A 23,909-nucleotide genomic window follows, 5' to 3' on the forward strand; every position below is an offset into this window, starting at 1 on the left:
TGTGCACCTCAAAAGCCTGGGGCAGTGCTGGGTGAGGGCCCATTAAGTCCCAGGAGCACGAGGTCCTAGCTGGCTGGCCTGGAAAGGAATTCAGCCTCCTGGCCCCTGCCGTGATAATCAGGGCGGCGACCACAAAGGGTTTTAATGGCTGGTGATACAAATGGAACAAAACTTTAACGTACAATTTCCTCCTCCTCACCACCCCCGAACCCTGCATCTTTAGACTGTGACTGAAAGGTCATTAAGATCTTGGGTGTATCAATAGCACAGAGGAGATGGAAAATCCTCAGGTATAAAATACTTTCCAGCAAGAAAAGCAATGCTCCCCCCCCACAGTGTAAAGCCACTGCAGCTGTTCTGCCCTTCTCTCTCTCTCTCTCTCTCTCTCTCAATGCCCCCAGTGAGAGGTAAAAGAGATGATGGTTTTGGAGTGCATGTTTTTTTTACTGAAATTGGAAAGAGTTTTGACAAAATTAGTCCCTCGGAATAAACCCCCCATTTTCAACTGAACTGGGACAAGACCTGCCCGTCCCCCACCTCATCACTCTCCATGTGGCACCAGGTCGGGGTGCAGGTGGGCACTGCTGATAAACTTTTGGCAATTCCCCTATTTGCAGACTCCGAAGCTCCTCTGCTTGACAGCTGATGAATCAGCTTTCTTTTGTGGAGTAAGAATAGGTGACCTCTTCCCCCTGGGTCCTCGTCCTGGGCCCTGGGGAGGAGAGGAGCGCCCAGGAGCCCCGTGGGAAAGAGCACCCAGAGTCGAAAAGCCTGAGAAATGCCCCGGAGCAGCTTTGAAAATCACCCAGCGTGAGGGCTCACTGCCTGAACAGACGTCTCAGCCGCCCGGGGCCGGGATGCCGCTGGGGTCCCTGACCCAGCCCCAGACGCAGAGCTGAGCTTCTTTGTCAACCGATTCATGCCACTTGTCTCATTTCTGAAGACAGTTTCTAAGGAATTATCTGGTGAGGTCAGTCTCCTAGGAGAATCCGCCCCGCTTTCCCCAGCAGGTATCTCCACCCGTGCAAACCACTGGGTAAACTTAAAGGACAAATTAGTCCACATTGTCAGCCTCTCCCAGGCCCACCTCCAGCTCGCCACTTAAATCATGCTACTTTCCCGGGGGGGTTGAAGCACAGCTTTCAGCTCCAAGCCCTCCATCCAAGAGCCCAAGTATATAACTCACGAGAACAATCACCTAACAATGTGTTTTCGGTTTCTCACATCTGGCATCTGCTCCCTCGTGAATGGGGTGCCCACAGCAGGAAGGCTTGGGATTAGGGTTAGCTAAATCTTGAAAAGAAAGAAATGAGGGAAAAGCGGGAAAATCAGAACTGTCCCAGGAGGCCAGTGTCGGTCAAGGGTTCGGAAACACTTGAAATAGCTCCTTGCGCCCTCTCCTGATTTTGTCCACCGCCCCCACCCCCTCCACCTTCACACACCCGCTCCCCTAGGGGCTAACCAACTGCTGGCAGCTTGAAAGGAAGTTACTGGGACTCGGTCAACAGCCACCCAACTGACTTAGCATTGTGACCGCCCAGCAAGGGAAGGGAGTGAGGCACAGGCAAGCTGCAGAAGCTGCAGCCCCTGTTCAGCCTCTACCACTTGGGTCAGCGTGGAAGACACAAGCCAGTCTCCTTCCCCTTGGGAAACCTGGAATGAGTGGGTTCTTCTCACATGATCAAAGCACGAACAACATTTTTAAAAAATGAATTGAAGGTACTTAACGCACTTGGGACACGGCCATAAGAAACAGCCTCTAGTTCCTTCCCTCCCGCATGGGCACGCGGGACCCGGTCATTAACCGGGTCTGGCATTCTGATGTGTTCTGGTTTCCCGGCTTGTGATAACTGGCAAACCATGCAACAGCCAGCCCAGTGACCCACAACTGTTGTAATAGGTAAGCAGCAAACACCAAAACATTTACACATCGAAGTATAAGGGCAAGTGTTTACAGGAAGGGGGAAAGGGAAAGCGGGAAAGAGATGAGGAGGAAGCAGATTCACACCGTTAGCTGCACATTCCCTCAGAGAAAGGGGTTCCACTGAATCCTGATAGGTCATTTTAACAGATGGTGTAACGTTAGACAGGCGTGTTTTATTGAACCATAGCATTTCAGGGCCAGTTAGCCCTTGAACACCATTTTAAATGCTTTTGACTCTTAATTTACTCTTCAGAGTACTTTTTAAAAGGCTATTTGGGGAGTCCCCGAGGTAAGCAAATGGTCACAACTCGAGAATAAGAGGTTACAAGCGATGGCGGGAAAGCAACTTCAGGAACTTTCTGGGTCAGGTGTGCTGGGCTGAGATGAGCTACAGGCCCTATACCAACCCCACAGAAGACACTCACAAACCTAAATGCAGTGGCTGCTCCCTAGTGGGCCAAGGTCAACTCTAAGGAAGGTCAGGGGGTGGTACCTATAGAACATGATGCTCCAGCCCATAACTCCTGAACAGAACCTTTGAAGGTGACCCTGAAACTAGTCTTTTTCACCCCAAAAATTGCATTTGTAATTAATTCACTATGTGAAGCCATATTTGCGATGTGAAAGAAAGTGGGGAAAAAAAGAAAGAATAGCGTTTTATATATATACTCATCCTTGGAAAGGGGCAAAGGAGATTATATTCACAGAGCAAAAACGGAAAACCAGAACTGAATGGGCTGATGTGTCGTAATGTGTCATTTAGAAAGTACCCATGTAACTCGTCCCCAAGCCAAATGCGTCTGGGAGAATCTCTCCAGCAATAGAATCCCACGCTTGCAAAGTGATTCGTAGCTTAGTCACATTTAAAATGGAAGAGGAGAAACAGAATTTTCATTTGCCTTAATGCATGACTCAAACACTCAACCTTACATTTTTCTTAATCCAAAGATAAAGCTTCTGGAGAAAGAGAAGCCTACTGGGAAAGCAATTGTTGTGTCAGGTATGAATGAGTCTTTCTAGACAACAAATTAAGTTGCATTCAGCCACCTGGTAACAAATTCTTCAGGAAGATTCTCAGAGCATGCTAGTAGAGAGTTGTCTAACTTAAAATCGCTAACAGAAAATGTTCTTAAATTTCCAGGAAGAAGAATCAGCGCTCTCTTCCAGTTCAGTGGGAGACGTGGGAAGTGGGATAATACATTCTGACCAGCGGGTAAACTCCTCCAATTCATTCTGTTCTATCTAAAGCTCCCGAGAACCTTACTTTAACACTTTATCACAAATTAAAATATTTTGAAATAAAAGGAGTAAAAACATGATAGAGAGAAACCCAAACTTATACCACCCATGAAATGGCTCATCTGAACTTAGTCATGAGACCACGAAACCTTAATCAATCTTCTTTCATTTCCCATGTTCCTATGTCTTCATATCCACCCTGAACTACCTGCCACCTACTTCCGACCAGACTGAGGAGTTCACCCACCTAAAAGAATGAGAGACAAGTTAGGATATACTAAGTACTACAGAATTCTGAGAAACTAGAGGTAACACCTACCTAGGGGTGATCCAAAAAATTCCATAAAAAATGCTATTTTAAGAGTCCCTGAAAAGAAGTGTGGAGTTCAATAATCAGGTGACCAAGAAAGGACATTGCAAAATTATTAGGGACACATAAGCAAAAATAAATAAATAAATAAAAAGGTCAAAAGTGAAGATCAAGGTTAAGGGAGGACATGGCTCTCCTGTCTTACCTACTAGACTTCTCCAGTATCTCACTACTCTTTGCAGTATATTTACTTCTCTTTATCATGATTCTAATTTGCACCCTCGACACCTCTCTCTTACTGCTTAGTGTAACAGATTAAAGCATGATTGGGTCCCCAGTGCCTACCGAATAAAACCCTAAATCCTTCCTCTGATATTTCCTGCCCTGGCCCATCATTCTAGTCTTTGGTTTGAAACGTCCCCTTAATGCAGACACACAAGGAGGGGTCAGGGAGGGCATGTGAAGATGTTAAGCCCCAGGAGTCCTGGGAACCAACTCAACAGCCATGAGCGACCTTGGAGAGCCCAGTCTCCACAGAGCGGTAGAAGCGAACCAGGATGGCGGTGGCAAAACTGAGGCACAGAGGGGTGCTGAGAAGGGGACAGCAGTGAGTGTAGGCAATTCTCAGGGGACGTCAGACCATACAGTCACATGAAAGGCAGGATGGTGCGCTAGTGGAGTCAGGAGTGACAAGGAATGGCTTCTTGGTGGTAGTGCTGGAAATGGTGATGGTGTTACTGGAGGCGGGTGGAGGGATCAGGACAGAGAAGACTGAGTCCCCAGGTCCCTTATCCAAAATTACAGCAAAGAGAGAGAGAAAGAGAGAGAGAGGTGCCCACCCACAACCAGGAAAAAGGGAGGAACGAGTCAAAGACCTCTACCAGCCACCACTCTGCACAGAAATCTTGGAAACCTTTGTTAAGGAGTGCAGCTTCAGGTAGAAAATTTACTCTCCAGCACATTCCGGGAAAAGAAGAGGCAATGCTAATTACAAGTAGACGTATTTGTGTATTGTCGATTTCCCCAGCTTGTCCCACAGAGAACTGAAGGCAGCCACAGAGCAGTATGTGCTGGATGAAATCCACCGCGTCCTGGAATATGAGCTAAACTCCCTTGGCCACGGGTCCCGTAAGACCCAAGCAAAGAGATCGTAAACAAGGAGCTCAAAGCACCCAGCTCTTACACAGAAGGACGTAAAACTATGGCGGGCCAGGAGGAGAAGGGGCGGGCCCTCCAGGTGTACCTCAGGGCTGACCTGGTTCCCACCACATCAAAAGCAACGGCCCAGCCCCTAATTCCGACTGCTGAAACATTTTAACAGCTGGGAATTAAAATGAGCTGTCAGCCAGCTCAAAAAGATTTTTTTTTTAATTCAAAATAAATCAGGCTAACAACCTGCAGATGTTTGGAAAGAAAATGTTTGGGTGACTCACTTTCAAAACCCAATTCCCTCACTCTGCCATTTCGGGGTTTCTGAGTGGCTGCTACCTGCCGTTTACTTCTCATCACAAGACGAACTGCTACGCTGGCATTCTCAGACTTCACCCAGCTCCCCGGAGGGGACGGGCAATCACGGATTCCGTCTGCCAAGCTAAATTAAAATGGGGGAGCAGAAAGCTGGTCAGATTACGGAATGTGCCGTGGATTCCCAGTTCTCCAGGGACCCTCCATCTCTAGGAGCAGACAGAGGTCATCCATGGTGTTCAACAGTCCTTGTACCCCAGCCCGCAGGGACGGTCTCACCGCATTCCTTAGAAGAAGCTGAGGTAGTCTCGGTTCTGGCTGGGACGTAACTGCAGGACGAGTGAACAGTATCAGACTCAAGACAACGGGCCAAAGACGAAGCAGCAGCTCAGAGCCCAGACCCAGGCCGACTACAGGAGGCACACACATTGGTGAGGTCGGCTTCTCCACCTGAGCACCATCGGGCTCAGTTAGGGCCTGGCTCCTTGCAGCAGGTGAAGATGAAACAGGCCACAATAATACCTGCAGTGCTGAATCTGCTTCTCGGATCTGGGGAGCTGCTGGCCATCAGCGGCGTGACAAGGGGGAGGCACTGGACTGCCGCCGCGGGGGCAGGTGGGGAGCGGGTTGAGACTTGCCATCCATTCGTACCCAGCAGGTGAGACTGCTCTCCTGGAAAGCCTTCCCTTCCTCCTTGTCGCCCCAGTCTTGGTTCAGGCTGCTGTAACAAAGTCCCACACACTGTGTGGCTCATAAACAACAGAAATGCATTTCGCACAGTTCTGGAGGCTGGAAAGTCCAAGGTGAAGGAGCCAGCATGGCTGGCTTCTGGTGGGAGCCCTTTCCAGGCTGCACACTGTCCCTTGTAGCCTCACATGATGGAAGGGCTGAGGGAGCTCTGTGGGGTCTTTTGTACAAGGATGCTAATCCCGTCCACCAAAGGCCCCGGCTGCACCCTCACTGCCTAATCACCTCCCAAAGGCCCTGTCTCCTAATACCATCTCAGTGGGAGTCAGGCTGTCAACACATGAACTTGGCGGACACGGAGCTCCAACCTACAGCACTCTCTCGGCCTCCAGTTGCCCATGAGGAGAAGCTACCTGCGGCTTCTGTTTGTACCTCCTGTGTAACCCACAAGCCCTGCACGTCGGCCCAGGGAGGGTCTCACACACAGGAAGTCCAACAATGACCTGACCACCGGTCTGTCTCCACCTCTCACTGTTGAAAGCAGGAGCGGCATCTTGCAGCCACGGTAACCCCAGCGCCCAATTTAGGACCCAGCTAGCAATCACTAGGCAATCAGTACCGATGTGCTGAATTATTCAATCACCTTCCTTAAGGAGAAAATGACTATTTTGAAGATAGTAAACTGAAAAAAGTCCCCAAAATGATCTTTGGACATGAACATTTTTCCAAAATTCTGACGACTTCTATCAAAATGAACCCCAAGACCAGAGGCTGAAACAATAATGGACTGTTTTTGACCAGAGGGCATTCGACCAAAGAATGAGAAGGCAGACTTCTCAGAAACACGATACTACATTTTCTTCTACCCTTGGAGCCGACGCATATCCCACTGATACAGAAGAACAGAAAGAGCCCACCCCCCAAGTCCCTTTGAGCCAGAATTCAACACCAACGAAAGGGAAAAAGGTCATCGATATTCAGCTACAAGAGAAGAAAAGGCAGGATGACACGTTCCCATCGATCCTACTTGCTTTTCTCACCACACCTGCCTGACAGGCAATGCGGGCAAGTCCCTGCTCCATCGTCGTACCTGAGGCCTTGAATGTCCCCCCTGAAGAGCCAGCCTCCCTGACAAATGGAACCCACTGACCACCTCACTGTGTTCCTTCAACAAGGCTGTGCAGCCAAAAGGAGACACACTGAGCTCGGTTCTCTTCTACGTCACAAAAAACAGACTTTCCCTCGCCACGATTAGGTTACATCTAAATTGCCAAAATAAAGTCCCTTTGTACTTGACGCCACTACTCACTCACCACGCCACCCTGGGCAAGTTATGTCATTTGACAGTTGGCAAGTGTCATTTAAACCTCAGCTATGGGCCAGGCACCCTGCCAGAGGCTGGGGGTATAATGGGCACCTGCAGACACATGGCCTCCGCCCTTGGAGTTTAGCTGGGTTCTCCCCACCTTGTGGCCCCTTATTGGTAAACCTGGGCTCTCATTACAAAAGGGTCCTAATTAGGAATAAATGAGATAACATATGTCAGGTGTCAAACACAGTACCTGCAAAACAATATAGGCTCATTAAATGGAAGGTACTGGAATTATGACTTACCACGTGAGATAACGCCCAAGTCCTATACACTGTAAAATACAATGTCATGGCCCCTGTTACCCTTCCTCTTAGAGAGATTTCAGAACAAATCGTGAAAACAGCCAGCATTATTATCTCATCAACTACCAATGCTATATTTTGTACACATCTAAACTTCAAATGTGGCTGTTCCGACTGCCTGGGCACATTTCAGGGGCTAGAAAGTGTTTTTAAGTACCCCGACCCCCCCACCACCACCAAGAAGCACTCTCTGCCACAGCTGCATCCACACCTTGGAGCCCCCTGATGCACCAGCATGCCCACCTGGTGCCCCATGGGACTGGTGCAGACACCACGTGACGGTCTGTGTCCTCCCCCGGAGTCAGGCCTTTGAAGACAGGCATCTTGTTGTACCTTAGTTTCCTGCTCCTGATTGTTGTACAACAGGTGTCTTGTTGTACTTTAGTTTCCTGCTTCTATTTGCTCTTAGGTTCTTGCTCAATGCCCAGGATGTGGTCCATAAATGTTCATTATTTTTAAAGTGATGATTAAATGAGTGAACCAGAGGGCAAAAACAGAATCTATGACTTACGCCTTCATCTTCTTATATGAAAAATAAACAGTGTTGGAAGCAGAGCTCCTTATGTTTTCTATTCACCTGGAATTCAGCAAGCCTCTAATACATGCAAGACCAACTAGGACGTACAGAGCCATGCGTAAAACTCTGTGAACGACATAAAAATGACCTAAAACTGCACACATGGTAAACTCGTCTTCTTTTTTATGGCTGAGTAGTATTCCATTGTATAAATGTCCCATGGTTGTTTCTTCCACTCAACTAACGAGGAAAATGGGCACAGCCTCAAAGAGCAGGATGACAGCTGGTGGGCAGGGGCAGGGGGTGGGTCAAGTCGGGGGTGGAGGGACTGAGTGAAAAGGAAAAGGGACTCATGGACATGGACGACAGTGTGGTGATTGCTGGGGGGGAGGGGGCATAAGGGGACTAACAGGTAGTGTAAAAAAATACAATAAAGAATAAATGTTTAAAAAACTGCACACAGTACAAAAACTGTCAAACCTTGGAGGCCACAAAAAACTTGGGACAGATTATTGAAACCTATTGTTTTACCGGTTGGGAAGCTCACATTCATAGAGTTCGACTTGTCCAAGGTTATGAAACAATAGCGACTAACCTATACCGACACACAGCTTGTGTCAAATACTGTCCACACATATACTAGTTCCTTTAATTCTCCAAACTGACTATGAAACACCTACCGTTACCACCCCCACTTCACAGAGGAGGAAATTTAGGATTAGGGAGATTAAGTGACAAGTGACTTGCCCAAGACAAAGCCATGAGACACCAACTAAATGTCTGAACCATCTAGAGCAGTCTGTGAGCAGACTTCCAAGCAGGAACATCGCTCGCCAGGCCCCATCACCCCCGAGGAGAGCTTCCTTGGCCATGACCTTGCCTGCTGGCTGCTGCAGCCCATCCAGGGCAGGCAGGATTCAGGGTGCACAACAGCTTGTAACTTCTCATCTCTCTTGTTATTTATTAAAAGCAACAATGGTTACCTTCATAAAAAGAAAATGAGGTGCTCTTTCCTCCCCCCCCAACTCTGACTCTTGGGCTCAGGAATAAAGGTAGAAAGAATGTAGCAGGTGGGGCTACAGGCTGAGATCACAGTGCATCTCCCAGGCCGCTTGCTCAGTCACTTCACAGGAGCAGGACATCCTAGGGTCCACTGTAAATAATTGCCTTGCTGTCCCCTCCCTCCCCACCCCACCCCCAAGCAATCGAAGTCCACTTCTGCCACCTAGTGTGAGATGAAGAGGTTCGGATTGACAGAAGAAACACAAGAGAAACTCCAAAATGCAAAACATTTTCAAGTCAGTGCCATTAACTTTCTCCAGACTCTTATAAGCTATGAAACAAATGAGCACTTATAGGTCAAATGCAGTAAATGGAGGCCATGATCAGAAGCCAGCTGAAGACGTTTGGACGACGTACCACAAAAGGACGAACCGTGAGCACAAGTTCCAAGATGAGCCACACTTACCTTAAGGCCAAAAGCCTGCATACAAACTGCAGTAAGTTTCAGATCAGCAGGAACCAATCCAATGAGTGTTTAGGTGTATCTGCCTCAAAACTGTTTAGAGAGAGAGAAAGAAAACAAAATATTAAAAAAGTCAAAAGAAAAACAAAGAAACCACAATCAGGAGCAGCGCACTTCCCTGGATACCGAGATACAGAGAATCTGTTTACTTGTTTGTTTCGTTGTTCTTGCCCTGGTAAGAAGGACACTATGGGTTAGGATAATGTTTTCAAAAACTTTTCAACAATAAATGAGTTTTACCTTTAGCATCTAGAAGTTCTAGGTAGTAGGCTCTCCGTGTAGGCTGGAGACCTAACATTTTAAGTAAAAACACCTGTGCAAGAGGCCAAACCATCCCCAAATACAGCCCGTCGGCATGGCCGAGCTCAAAGGTAGAGTGAGGTGTGGAAAGCCTGCTTCTACTTCCAGAAAATCCTCAGTAGAAAATGGTATCTCACAAGTGGCCATGGAAAATGACATTCCCCTGGACAGAAGGGGATTCCCATTTGTAACTTCTGGAAAAGCCTTGGGAAAAATATATTTTACAATCCTGATTTGTAAAACACCCATTTTCATCAACAATCCACCAGGAAAACTTAAGGTTTATGTCCTCCAATAAAAACTAAAAAACGAAAGAGATGGACAAGCTGCATGCCAATGTGGATGGGCCAAAAAAAAAAAAAAAAAAAACCTGGGTCATTTAGCAGGGTTAGCAGAGTAACTCTCACACCACAGGTAAATCCAGAGAGTTGAGATGCACAGCCCTAACCTCCAACCCTCGCACACCTGCGCCCTCCACTACCGAGGAGCACACACACAGTCTTCATTCCTGACGTCATCTAGGACAGGGAACAAAGACTCTCGGGGAGACCCGCTAGAACCAGAGGGGCAGTCAGATGGGGTTCACGGGCTGGCAAACTACCGGTGCGCAGGGCAGGAGACAGGGAGCCTCCCGGCCCAGCAGAGGGAATCCAGTTACCTCACGGGAGGGTGAAACCACATCAAAGCCCAGATATTGGCAGCCCGAATCGCACTGAGAGCTGAAATGAAATACTACCCACTTCACCGGGCCTGGAGCTACGAATCAAACCACCTAACTCCTCCGCGGGGCCTTGGTGAATGACCAAGGGGCCTGGCTCTCCCCGACCCACTCGGCACATAGAGAGTGTGGTGTGTCTCTGTATGAGTTTCATTTTTTGGACAGCTATACGACATGATGGAAAGGCATAAATTAAAGAGGCATTTTTATGGGGTGGGGAAGGCATATTTTTTTTTAAGTTCTGCCACCTGCAAAGCCCCTTTAGAGCCACGGGCTATTGAGAGGCTGAAATGCTAGAAGGGAAAGAGCCACGAAGCGGGAGGTCGCGCTGGGAGAACAGGAATGTGGCTGTGGGCCCAGGCGTCTGAACCGGGCACCTCGGGCAACCCAGTTTGAAGAGCATCCTCCAAAGGCAGAAGAGGCTGGGATTGGGCCGGGGAACTCCGAAACTCCAGCCCAGCCTCTTGCCTTAGAAGGGCCTAGAATTACCAAGAAAAGACAGGCTCCAGAGCACACAGAAGTCCTCAGACATACCTGCCCCGCACGCCTCCTGCGCCGTCTCTCGTCTTCCCGCCTTCCATCCTCTCCCACCGAGGTTTTTCCTTTTTACTGACACCAGTTACAAGCCCAATTCCATGCCCAACGCCTGCCAGAAGTGTCCTGCGAATCCCGCAGGTTTGTGAAGCCCCTGACCACGGGCCCACGATTACAACCCACGGGCCGGCTCCCTTTGCCACCTAATCACGCAGCTGCAGTCCCGCGTGCACGCCGCAGGCCCCGCACCTAGTATCCACCAACGGAAAGTTTTCCGTCACCCAGTGACGTCAGCGCGTCGTCACGCTGCAGCCACAGCGCGTCGCAGGCATGGAACGTCAGCGCTGACGCAACATCGCATAGCCATGGAAACGGCCTCAGCGCTTGGCCTCACTCACGTGTTTGTGGTGACCTCCGTGTAAACAAACCTGCCCAGCTGCCTCTTGTCCTGGAGAATGAAAGTAAACGACTGTGTAACTGGTGGATGTATCCACTACGCTATACTTTTATCGTTATTTTAGAATGTGCTCTTTCCACTTCCTAAAAACAGTTTTGATGTGGCCTAGGCGTGCGGTAGGCCAGACCGGCCCGGGGCTGTGTGTGTGCGCGGGGGGGGGCGCTGTCCGCACACCGGTGACCTCGCCCAGGGGTGCGTCCCTCAGAACGCACACGTCCTCGCCATTCAGCGCCGCATGGCGGTGTTCGATTGTCTCTACTTCCAAGAAGAGATTTGTTTTTTAAAGGTACTACGTTTCATTAGATTTCAGGATTCACCCAGCACCTGTTTAACCAAACGACACAGTGGATCCCCACGAAACAGCTGATGGTTGTTGCCTTTATTTTCTGGAGAAACGGTAGAATTTAGTCTGAATTGGACCACAGACTTCAGAGGTCCTGGGGCAGGGCCAGGGTGGGGTATGCACAGAAAACTGTTGCTCTGTTAAAGGAACGAGCTGACCATGATTTTTATCATTTTCCAGGGCCTAAGCTGGAGATTTTTCTCTTGTTAGGCTCCAATACTACAAATCACACATTAAGAAAGAAAACAGTTGCTCAAAGAAAGGGCACAAGAAATTGCAATAAAGTACTTCCCGCCCAGTTTTCATCAAGCGCGGAAACTCCAGAGCCAGCAGCCAAGCTCGGTACAGACGGCGTGTGCGTGGGAAGCCAGGCAGAACCGGGGCCGTTGGAAGAAATCGATGCCCAGGCAGACAGAGGGGGCTTTTCAAGGCGAGCGCCTGCGTTCCAGCAAGACGGGGGATGTAGGACGACACTGCCGCTTGTGTGGGGCAAAAAACTTCAGTGCAGAGAGTAATTAACTCCGCAGAAAACCGAAGGTGAAGGAGGAACCGCCTCGGATTGAAGTCGGAGCCCGCGCCAGCCGGAGGCCCAGGCAAAGGGGTCTGTGCACTCGGTTCCTGCACCTGCCTTTCTCCCTCCTCTTAGCCATCCCCTGAGGGGGCGGAGGGTCTTTGTGCAGCCTGCTGGGTTGGGGAGACTCTGCACCCTGCTTAATCATCACTCACCTTCTCTCACTCTCATTCCACGTGTCAAGCACCTGGTTCAGAGAGCAATCTGATAAACCCATAGAACAGCAATACTTCTAAGCCAAAACAGATACTTAGAGATTCTTTCATCTGACCCCCTTCCACCAAACGGAGGCCACGGCGCTGGGGTGATGAGCCCTCCGCCCGACAGCTAAGCAGGAGCAGAGCCAGGCCCACCATTCCATTCCGTAATTGATTCAACTAATATTCACTTTTGCCAACGATGGGCCAGACCCTGTGCTAAACTAGCCAATGGGGATCCCCCAGTTGTTAGAGATTAAAGCGCAGTATCACTGACGTGCGTTGGTTCGTTCAGCAGTAACTCGCGAGATGCCCACCACGGGGTAGAGATCTGCTTCAATGTCCACCTCAGGGGTGCTCCACCCCAGGGATGCAGGAACACTGAAACTGAGTCACGGGGAGGGGCTTTGTACCAGGTCCATTGAGCTGGTCTGAAACTGTGCTTCCCAAAATTCCCTCCCCTCTGCTGGTGCAGGTTGGAACTTTCACTGCTAGTGAGCCACAACAGCCAGTGTAACTGCTAGGAGTTTTAACCAAAACTTTATCTGATCTGTAAACCCATGTCAGGAGGGACCCTAATGCCTAGGCCTGTTCTTGGCCCAATATGCTATACAAATGAATAAAGAAATGGATGGGGAAAAGGAGGGGGGGAGAGAGAGAGAGAGAGGCTGAAAATCCCTCCATTCCTGTAATGCCAAGCATAGAGATATGCAGTTGCCACCCAGAAAGGAGATAAACGCACTTGGAAAAAATTAATTAGAACACAGTGTAAAGAGAATGATCAGAGAGGTAGGCAAAGGGCACTATGGGAACCAGGATGAGGAAATCCGGAAGGCTTCCTGGAGGAGTGATTGTTGGCATTGAAGAAAGAGTGTGCAGGGCATGGAGAATCAACTCCTGGTTAAAAAACAAAAACCGAGGGCAGGTGCTTTTCCGCACTGTTTTCTGTAAGACCATGAGGCTGGGTGATGGGCGACACCAGGCCCATTTTCACAAGGGAGAGAACAGATTCAGAGGGGTTGACAGAGTTGTCGGCGATCACAGCCTGTAAATCTTGAGCCCCAAAGTCCTCTGCCTTACCACGGATCGTCAGGCTGACCAGCCAGCCACTTAATGTGTGATACTTCTCTATTGTTCCAGAAAGTTGCCAGGATTTGCAGATCGTTTGGTGATTCGGCCTCTAGGAACAAAGAGGAGTTTTGTTTTCAGGCTGATCTTTCCATTCTGTAGACTCTACTGCCCTCTTGTGGTTATATTGTGTTATGGCCACCTGGGCTTGCTTTATACATCCATTGAACACTGGTCTAATCAGGAGCAGAGAGAGGCCTCGTGGGTACATCAATTTGTATTTATATGCAAAGAGGTAGTGCATGCAGGCTTAGAAAGCCCAACTCCAGGGGAGTGGAATGTCGGCGTAGATCATAGAAACAGAGGACAGGATTATGAGAAAAGGACTGTCCGAGACAAAGCTACTATTTTGAGTTCTGGACCCCTTAAACTTGCCCACCTGGATACAGTTTGCTGGTAGGAACCACACCTTCAGCAAGTTATGAAGCAGACAAAAGCCTGTCCCCAGAGACAGGACATCTGCGTCAACCCCATAGGCATTCGAGGGCCAGACCCCGCCCTTGGTCTGGAGCAAGTATTTCAGAAATGACTGCAAACGGAAGTCACTTCTAGCATGGCCTCCCCTTCTTCAAAATTCGTGCTAACTTCGGATGAATGGAGCTGTGAAACAGACCTCGCCCCACCCCAGCCGCCGAGAATGTAACATGCAGCTCCAGAGAGCATTCCAGTATTCAAGACAGAAGATGTTGGTGCCAGGAAAAACCACCAGCACGCACAGCACTTGGTAGAAATGGTAGGAAACTGGGATTACGGAAGGCACACAGGGAGGAACTTACACTTGCCACGAGGACTATGTTTCCAAAGGGGGTGTGAACTGTCATGCCCCGGGCTGCAAAGGAAACTGACCGTGCAATCCAGAGGGATGGATTTCAGTTCCTGTGCTGCCACCAAGGAGCCACGTGGCCTTGGAAGAGTTGGGTGACCTTTCTCAGTCCCCTCCTCTGCACAGAGGTTGCCACAGGAAACAATCTGTAACTGTCCAGTGAGCCCTACGATGCTGCCCTTTGGAAGCTGCGGAAGACAGAGGCAGAGGTGGGAGCAGGGGGTATATTTTAAACTGTTCCACCGGTTTGGGCTTCGATGTACTTGCAACCAAGGGAGTGACTAACACGACCTTTTCAGACGTCCTCCTCTTCCAAAATCTAGGGAATGGGGGCTGCGTCTCAGAATAGGCTGTCGCCTAAGAAATAGAATCCTAGCATCTCAAGATTTTTTTTCTTGCATGTCAAGATTTTAAACCTATAGGTCATCTCCTCCAACACCCTGACTGGTTTGAATCCTGCCTCCAGCTCTCCGGCCCCTTAACCCCTTCCGGTGCCACGGAGCTGGTCCTTTCCGAGGCGATTCCAGCAGTCTTGGAGCACCTGCCCTCGGAGACGTCTTCGGCACACGTGGCTAAATCCCTCCTCTCACCAGCGGAGGGTCACGGCCACTAGGTGTATGCTTTGGAGTCAGAGAAGACAGATTTAGTTCCTCTTTTTCCTTATAACTACTCACATATTTAGAGGTATTGATCAGTTTCCTGTGGGTGTTCTCCCTGCACCTAACCTCTGTCTCGCTTGGCTTCAAGCTCTTTCACCACCCAAAGGGCATGAATACAGGCTGGGGGATCCAGGAAGCTTCTGGCAAACGAAGCACCGCAGAAAGACTAAAAACATCTTTGATACGCAAGGTCCCCAAAACTGGCCTCCCTATGATATCCATCCGAAGTTGCTGGAGAAAGCTCTCCGCCAAAGCAAGGAGGTAGATTAAGACAAAAATAAGAGTCTGCATCCAGAAAACAGAGGAACATTTCCCCAGAAAAATGTTGTTGTAAGATCACACAACGACAGCTTAGAGAGCAACCGGTTCAAATTGGAGCAGGTCCGACGGGGCTCAAAGGAAGCCTCTTTCCACAGGTCAGTGCCTTGTACCCGAAGGACGTGAATATGCCGAGAGAGTTTGATGATCAGAGAAAGACTGTTTGGGGTCGATTTGGGGTCGAGCTGGCGAGGTGTCAAAAAAAAAAAAAAAAAAAAAAAACCTAGGCCAACCAAAGAAACAGAACAATGTTACTGAGCCTAGGAAAAACGAAACATTGTGCAAGAAAGGAAAAGACGCCTGCCCTTGTGGCCGTCACAAGGCCCATCGCTCTGTCTTGCATTTATCTTGTAGCCACTGCGTTACCGAGGAGCTGGAATTTCAAATCACTGGGGAACAAACAAAAAAATATATTTTAATCCTTGTTTTCATTCACTCTCTGTCCAGTCTTCCTTTCCTACTCCATAGTAAATCCTTTAACTCCTAGGGCAGGTCCCAGAACTTTCCAGTTTTTTGTAGTTATTAAAACTCAGTCCCATCCTGTTGGTGAGTCTTGGGCTCATATCTGATACAAAACATCCCCTCTGGCTCAGTGCAAGCAGACCTGTGGCTTGAAGGTCTTGGGTTGGGGAGGGAGAGGGTTTTCTCCATCACTGCACCATCTTCATCCTCAGAGCCCATCCTCTGGTGTTGGGAACAGGGGAGGGGGTCAGGGGTGAACTGGAGGCATTGGGACCCTCCCTGGCCAACCACAACCGGCCAGGAGGTCTCGGCATGTGGACCAGAAGCCCAAAGCCGAGTCTTTCATGGGGCACCTGAGTGTGCCACCTGTGGGACGCCATAGGCACCCCTCACTACATGGGGCACGGATGGGAACTGTGGGCAGCGCTACCCTGGTTCTCGCTCTTCTGTCCTCCCAACTCACCTCACTAGTGGTCCGTCCGAAGCCCCTTGCCGATGGGGTCTCTTCTTGCTGTGGGCACCCCTCTGACATGGAGAATCAGCAACAGAACTCAAAGCCAGCCATTTCCCTGCAGGGTTCACTCAATCCACTGGATGGGGCTTCTCCGTCAACCCTATCTCATCCCTCCGGGCCACAATGATTTTCTCAAACCCCACTGGCACCTCCCCGCTACCTCCTGCAACCCGTCTGGAAAGGCAGCTGCTCAGCCGCCGGCGGGGTCATCCACGTGGTCTTTCTCGTGGTCAAATACTCTGCCGTGGGCAGGCCCTGCTCTTCCAACCTGCGTCTAACTCATCCATGCACAGAGCAGTGGCCGCTCCCAAAGCCTTCACGGTGTTTGCTCCACTTGTCCACGTCGTCGGAAACAGCACAGAACTCGCTCAGCCTCCTCTTTGGACGACGCTTCGGGACCATCTGACTCCATGTGCTTCTGGCAATCTGACTCTGCGAGCACATCGGGGACCAGATCAAACACAGGAAGCCATCCCACTGCACTTATATTTCCTGCCCAGAATTCCTCTCATTGGCATTAGAAACATCTGAAGGAAAAATAGCTTTTAAAGAAATGCAATTTCTTTTTCCTGATACTATCCTCTTGTTTCCTACTGTGTTTGTGGAGAGAAATGAGGGACATACTACAGGAAACTTCAGAAAATCATTTCAAATCACCCAAAGTCTCCCCTGGTGCTTGGCATGGCTTCCTACAGGTCATAGCTACAGCCCCGAGCTATGAGCTGGGGTGCACGGCGTGCTGGCTTCTTGAGTGGCTTTGCAGATCTGAGCCAGGCCGATGAAAATGATTCTAAGTGTCTGATTCCCCACGGGACCCCAACAGGAGTTCGGCCACTTAAACTCACTGTGCAACCAGGGCTTGGACCAAGGCGACCACCCAGACAACCTCCCCGATACAATGGCACCCCACAAAAACTTCCCCGGCAATCAAAGCAAACCTACTTGAGGCCCAGCATTAGATGCTCAGGGCCAGCCTGTCGATGGGTAGAGTGTCCCTCTTCAAATTGAACTGTGTTCAAGCCTGCCTGCACCCATCCTTCCCCAAGAGGCCTCCTGGGGAGAAGGCGATCCTTTGTAATGTAAGTCTGCATTCGCAGCCAGAGGCAACGACGCCGTAATGCAAAGCCCGACAGCCTCTCCCGCTGCAGGCCCACGGCCTGGGCTCCGGAACTCCCCACCTCCCCTGTCCCTCAATAGCTCGGAACCACAGTTAATGAGCTCACCATAAAAAAAAATCCTAAGATCATTAAAACTCCTCACAGGCTTACCGCCTGTGAAAAGTGAATCCAGCCCTTGTGTAGGTGCCCCCAAGGGCACCAGGTGGAGGGGATGAGGCTTTTCTGGACCTCAGGCCTTTCTCTGAGCGGCCTGGGGATCTAGAGATCCCTTCAAGCAACCGGTTCTGTCACCTTGACGGACACACAGTAGGTCGTTTGGCCAAGTGTCCTTCCATCAGAGCTGAGGTTCACATGGATCGGTAAGTCACACCAAGCAAGCATGTGTCAGCTGGGAGAAAAGACACAGGCTTGATGGCGGTCAGAAAGGTAATGAGTGTCTCGGGTGTGGGACAAAAACAAAAGTTTCAGATAAAGATCTAATGGGACATCGCTGGTCCGCAGACCACCCTTAACCACCGACCTCCAGGATGGCAACGGCTTCTGTGACCACTCCCAGGGCATGCTCTTCAGGGGCTGCCACCCCCTGCAGGACCGAGGGTGCTCTGACCTCACGCTCGAGCTGCCTGGGCCACTTCATTGGCTAAAAATACCCCAGAACTGTCCTCCGTTCAGGAAAGACAGCAAATCTGGCAAGAGAGGTCCCAGGCCGGCAAAGTGACAACCTAGACGCCTTCTGGTGCTGGCGAGTCCTGCTGAGCTTCTAGTCCCAAGGGATGCGGGAATGAGCCCAGGGGCCTTTGTGGGGACCATCCAAACTCCTTGTAGCAACGAATCTCCAGAAAAGGGACAACAAGCCTTGGTTGTGTGGCTGTTTGGTTGGAGCACTGTTCCCCTGCACCAAGAGACTATGGGTTTGATCCTGAGTCAGGGCATATACCTAGGTTGCAGGTTCAGTCCTCAGTTGGGGCGTGTATAGGAAGCAACTGATTGAAGTCTTTCTCTCTCTCTTCCTCCCTCCCTCTCTTTTTCTAAAATCAGTGACCATATCCGTGAGAGAGGATTAAAAAATAAGACAGGGAGAGGGCAAAATGTAGATACATCCAGGGTGCACCCCATTAACTCTCTGCCTTTCTCATCCACACGTGGATGAAACCAAGAAACGTGGATGTTCTTAGAAACAGTTCTGGTCCCCCTATCCCCTGCCCTGACCCCAAGCCTGACCCTTGAAGCTGCCAGTGGACATCCTTACCCTCTCCTGACCTTGATGACCTTGAACCAGCACTGCTTCCCCTCTGGTCTAATAGCCACTGTCTGGATAATTACTCTAAATAATTGCCACAAACTTCCCCTCTGTAATAGTAGCCTCTCCGTTTCTGGCTTCAGTGTTATTTGCCTTCCAAATAAACATCATTTCCCAATGCCTGGAAAGTTCCAATCTCGTTCCAAATTTGCATATTGCTTTTCCATTATCTCAGGGCAGCAGTCACAATAACGGTTAGAACATCTTCCTCCTCCTAGAAGAATCCTGGCCACTTCTTGTACTTTTCTGGTTTGGAATTCTCTTAGGGGCTTTTTTTTCCCCTTACTCCTCCTCCTCCTTAGTGGAAAATGTTACTTCTAGCTCCTGGATTTAATTTACTTTAATTTAATTACAGCATTTTCCACACATGCCCACAGGCTCTTGGTAATCGTTGCATTTTTAATAAATCTAATATATAATAATGACTTTGTTTTTAATTTTCCACTGAGAGTTGGATCCCAAGTTGAAGACGGGGCTCCAGACAGGGGCGTCTGGTTCACTCCACACGCTTGGGTTTCAGGCAACCGAGGGCTTCTAATTGGAACACGGCCGGGCCTTTCCTTTCCACCCCCACACCCCCACGGGCAGTGCCCTCGGCCAGCAGGATGGGAAATGACCAGCGGCTGCTCTCAGAACGATGGAGCCGGTCGTGCGGGCCCTCCCCAGGCTGGGCCGGCAGTTGGAATCAAATCCAGTCCGACGGAAGGTAAACCCTGTGACCATGGATCTATGGTCTGTTTAGACAGGCACGTTCACTGATGGACGGCTTTACGACGGCCTGTCCACGTTCAGTTCGTTCAACCACGTGATGGATTAACAAAGCGCGGGGTTTTCTTCCCCGTATCGTTCTCCCCCATCCCCAGTGCTCGGCACCACACGGGGCTCGGTCAGATGGAGGGCTGCTTCTGTCGGGTGAGTACTCTGTGTCAGATGCCATGCTGAGTGTGGTACCTGTACCACTTCGTAGGACTTTCTCACGCTATCGTCCCCATCCTACAGACAAGGAAATAGAGACCTACAGAGCTTAGACAACGTGTTCAAGTTCCCCCTGCCAGCAAACGGCAGGACTGTCCAAATGCCGAGCCTACTGACCGTTAGGCTGTGTCTACCGACTAAGGCCCAGCACTGCACATCTGCGGCAGAGAACTTGGAGAGTGCTCTGCTCTCTTCATAAACTGGGTAACCCCTTGAGGCCTCGCGTAACAGACTTCAGCTCTCCTTGCCAAGAACTGAGATCTGCCCATAAGGAAACTTCACTATGGACTCCAGCAGCTAAGGGAAAAGCAGACAAGCCAGACCTTCAACATGGAGCTAAAAGCCCCTGCTGTAGAGTCTTTCTCCCTTGACCAAGGGGTGGTGGAGTTGGGGGGGGAGGCTTCAAAAGCATGGACTCGGGAAACAGCTCCCCAATGCTCCCCGGCAACCTTCTGTGCATCCACATGGGCCAAGCAGGCAAAGGCTTGAAACAGAGCTCATCTGAGTCCCCCTTGCTCTTCCCAGAACGCGGGAGCCTGGGTGGCCTGGGAGGAGCTGCCCCAAGGTCATTGCCCTGCAAGGCTATCACTAGACAGTTTCTCATTACCTCCCAGGTTCTGAGGAGGTAAGGGGCTTGCTGGCCTGCCTCCCTCAAAGCAGACATGCAGAATATGAATCCACACAGCCCCGGTCTGCAGCTGGCTCCCTGGCGGGGGTGGGGGAGCCGTGACTTGCATTGCAGAGGTCCAGCCCCTTAGGAAGGAGAGTTGCTCTTTCTGGCATGTTGGATAAGGACCACAGAGAGGTGAGTGCCTTTGGCTGTCTTTCCTTTTGGCTGATAAGTAATAAATGGTCTGAATGTATCTTTACCAGCCTCATCTGACAGGCATTGGTCTTACATGAAGTCTCATGTGTGCTTGACAAACTGACCCCACCAAGACAGCCACCTGGCCAGACAATGAAATGAAAGTCAGCCAAAGGAAGATTTAAGTAAGAGCTGCCCTGTTTCAACTGACCATGTAAACCAATAGCAAACCCTGATTACACACACACACACACACACACACACACACACACACACACACTTCTGTTAGAGAGCATTCCTAGGAGAACTTGAAAAGTCACTCACGGAAAAGCATTGGCCTCTGTTTGCCTGTTAAGCAAGCTGGCGGTAATTTGGGGGAAATAAATGCAAATACATGCTGTTTAACACAATTAACGTTTATTTTCCAGCTACAAACTCAGTAGAATTCTCAGTAGGCACGTAGTCCCGCATCAGAATTTAAAATGAAGTACTCGTTCTGCATTCTGGAATCTGTGTGAATCCAAATGCTAAGACATGCCCACGGATGGATCCCATTTCCTCACCAGGCCTCACACGGGTCAGAACACTGAGCAGGACGCAGGCAACTCCCTGGTTCATGGCCAGACTTGGGAACATGCCGTTCTGGGTAACAAATACACGGATGGCCAAAGTTTGCATAGTTAGGTAGAAAGAATATGGGGGACATGATAAATACCAAAAGCACCATGAACCTATTTTAAATTATGTTTAAGGATTCAAAAGTCACCTGAAGACAAAGTAAATGAGTAAACAAAAGCCATCTAATTACCGTAGAAGACAAAAACAAGTGATGGAGACACCCCCCATCCATCCTAAGAGACCGAGACAGTGTGTTGAAGAGGCAAAATTTTTAGTAATCACACCAGAAACCAAAGCAGCAGCATCGACAGCCTCAGACTTACCTCTGGGAAAACCAGTTCTCACGCAGGGCGTGGCAGGAGGAGGATCACAGTCGTGAGTACACAAAACACGGAGGTCATTCCTGTATTATTGATGATTGCGGTACACAGACGACTGTGAGCCTGCTCTCACCTCACCTGTAGCGCTGATGAGCAGGGCCAGATCGAACATTACGTGATGAAAGAAATGACAAACAGCCACGTCTCCACCGTTTCATTTTTTTCAAGTGTCTTTCCATTCCACCAAATCGGCCCACTGTTCTAAAACCCAGGTGTAAGTAGCTTCCTGGACATCACATACAAAGGAAAGTCAAATCACTCCCCTTCTGCCAAACATATGCCTGACACACCAAATCTCACTGGTACTCACACACGAAAAGCCGGTACAGAGTCATCAACCTCTCTAGTTGGACTCCTTCACTTTGTCTCACTAAGAATGTCATGCAGTGCCCCTTAGTTCGCTTACAAAAACAACAACTTTTTTTTTACATGTCTTTCCCCAAAGAAGCATCTAACCATAAAGATAATCTTTGGATTATACTCATTCAAAACTTATCTAGTACATTTCAAATACCATAAGTGGGGCTTTTTTTTTAACCCCAAAGCCTCACAGAAAATTAGAAATAAGAAAGGACACAAAAGGAAAAATGTTTTTCTAAAAAACAGAAGCAAAACAAGCCGGCAGCAGGAATGATAAAAATCTCATCTAAACGCCAACTGCAAGAACCTATGTCAATGTCAGCTCTACTGAGTGGGGACCTGTGTGCCATGTCCAACCAGCTCCTGTGTGCACGTCTCCAAGACCCTGTGTTGTCACTGCTGCTTCAGTGCCGGTCTCCGTCCTTGACCCTGAGCCACCTGAGGACAAGATCCAACTTAGCGTCAGAAGTCCATCAAAAATTACTAATACCCTTCCGTATTCAAGATCCGGGATAAAGAATATGAATAAGACTTGCTTCCTGCTCCCAAAGGGCTTAACCATCGAACACTACCAGGTGGAGAATGAGGAAGGTAGGAAGAAATGTGTAACTCCAACACACAAGGGTCAAAGGGATAAGGGCAATATATCCAAGGTCGTCTGAGGACATCTGAGGAGAGCCCAGCAGTTAGGAGAAGTCTCCTTGCAGAAAAATGACAGCTCTGTCTTGAAAGATGAATGGCAATTAACATGTAACAGATGGAAAGGAGGAGATGACAAGAGAATGTGTCTGGCAGGAGGCAGGGCATATCATGTTATATGACCACACTACCAGTCATTTGGTCTCTTGGAGTCAAGTGCAAGGCAAGAAGCGATGGGGAACGGGCCAAAGAGCTTCTTCAATTTACTTAAGCTGAGGTTCATGGGGGGTCATGGAAAGGCCAGGGAGTGGTGTGGGGAGGTTTTGCATCTGCTCAGGGAAAGAGGAACAGTAATTGGGTGAGAAACAAGGAATTTGAAGGACTACTACAGATTAAAACATACCTGGGGAAAGTCCTGGAAAGTTATCTGAAAGTTTTCCAGATCAAGTCAAATTCCCATTCTTGTCCCTGTTCATTTAGCTCTGTGACTTCTAAAGTCTGCAAAACTGACCCAACTGGACAGACCTAAATATAGGTGTGACATTGAGATTATTCCTACCATACGTGAGTCTCCTGGAGGTACCAAGGGTACCAGAAACGAGCTTGCCTTCCTGAATTTACAGCTTGTCAGGCCTTTTCTGTGCTATCTTGTATATGGGGGAGAAAAGTTTTACTTGCTCCCTATAGTATCTCCCCTTTAAACTGTAATGAATGGTTAATCCAGGAATGGGCAATCCAGTTAAAATCCAGTTAACCTGGCTTTCACATATTTCATTTCATTCCATAGGAAATGCTTTAGGGGGAAAATGTACTCAGGGGTGGAACGGAGAAAAAGTACACAGGCCCCAAAATTCAAACCCCATCAGCCAACAGGGCAATTGGTCTCCAGCACACAGATGCCTTCCCAGCCATCCCTGTGGAAGTTGCCACCCCTTCTCCAATTTGAATTAGCCTATGGGACCTTTTACACCGACAATCAGAACTTTCCTTTTACAGGTCAGCTCTGGAAAATGGCTGCCTACCCCACAAATTAAACTCCCTTCCCGGATTTCCCAAGCTGAAGGTGATTTCCTGAACTTACCAAGTGCTGATGCTCATTTAAGGTTGTATGTCCTCTGATGCAGGAAATTCTCTTCCCAAAGGCGGAACCTTCCCCAGCGAGGTCCCCCTGCTTCTCTCTGAGAAACAGGCCAGATTTACTGCTGCACAGTTCCATCCACTCTGATTTCTGCCAGCTGCAGGGAGGACCCTCACCATCACCATCCCCTCCCTCAATCACGGTTTATGTATTTCCAAATGCATCATGGGAACCAACCGAGAATGACCTGCTGATGTCCTCAGAGCAAGAGG

Source organism: Artibeus jamaicensis, unplaced genomic scaffold, assembly GCF_021234435.1.
Source record: "Artibeus jamaicensis isolate MK-2021 breed Jamaican fruit bat unplaced genomic scaffold, CSHL_Jam_final contig_467, whole genome shotgun sequence".
Lineage (NCBI taxonomy): Eukaryota > Metazoa > Chordata > Mammalia > Chiroptera > Phyllostomidae > Artibeus > Artibeus jamaicensis.